The 830-nt window shown below is 53.7% G+C and overlaps 1 protein-coding gene across 3 annotated transcripts in view; it reads left to right on the top strand.

Moving 5' to 3' along the window:
• The window catches only part of LOC113215029 (acetylcholine receptor subunit alpha-like), a 202,496-nt gene that overhangs the window by 1,025 nt on the left and 200,641 nt on the right, over positions 1–830 (top strand). The gene's annotated exons all lie outside the window — the stretch shown is intronic.

The following is an 830-nucleotide window of genomic DNA, read 5'->3' on the forward strand; positions in this document are numbered from 1 at the left end:
AGAGAGAGAGAGAGAGAGAGAGAGAGAGAGAGGGAGGGAGATCCCTGTCCGCCCTCCCCCCCCAGCTGAACCCATTGTGGTCTGAAATGTAATATACACCGCTGGCTGATTAAGCCCTTTGGCCGGCGCCTGTGCTCCGCAAGCGCCACGCCTGCGCTGCGCCCGCCCGCCTTATTTGCAGGACGCCCGAGGCGGTATTCGCAGGTGCCGCACCTTATATTAGTCCCGTTCGTTTATTCGCAGCCGTGCTCAGCAGACAGTCTTAATAAAGCCGACAACGCCGAGCAGCACCACCAAAGCACCGGATTTTTTTTTTGTTTTTACGAGCAGAGTGAAAAAGAAATACACTTTTTAAAAAGGCCAAAAGGCGCGCGGCTGTTCCGGTGCAATTTTCCGAAACAAGTTGTTACACACCAGGGCGCGCACCTCCCCCTCTCGGCGCACCGTGCAAAATATTTTCTGAAAACTGAAAAAAAAACTCAATATTTTGCGAAAAGTTTTTTTTTTATTTTCAAATGTTTCTAGAGAGAATACCGGAAAGGACGTTTTTCACGAAAAACGTGAACTTTTCCGGAAAATTTAAATCCCTAGAGGCTCAGAGCAGCTGGCGGCAGCTGCTGGGGATAATCCCCGGCCAGGACTAGAGCGCCGCGTCCACCTCCATTCGTCCCCACGAGCGGCGCTAACCTCTCCGCACACAAGGGCCGCGCGCTCCATATGGATGCGCTGCGTGTATCCTCATTTGCTTCACATTCGTCCCGGCGATCCCGGATCCCCTTGAGCCCTTTCCCTCGCTGCCGCGGTAGTCCTTCCCTCCGTATCCTCCCCCC

This window comes from Frankliniella occidentalis, unplaced genomic scaffold (genome assembly GCF_000697945.3).
Source record: "Frankliniella occidentalis isolate FOCC.00 unplaced genomic scaffold, Focc_3.1 Scaffold27, whole genome shotgun sequence".
Classification (NCBI taxonomy): Eukaryota; Metazoa; Arthropoda; class Insecta; order Thysanoptera; family Thripidae; genus Frankliniella; species Frankliniella occidentalis.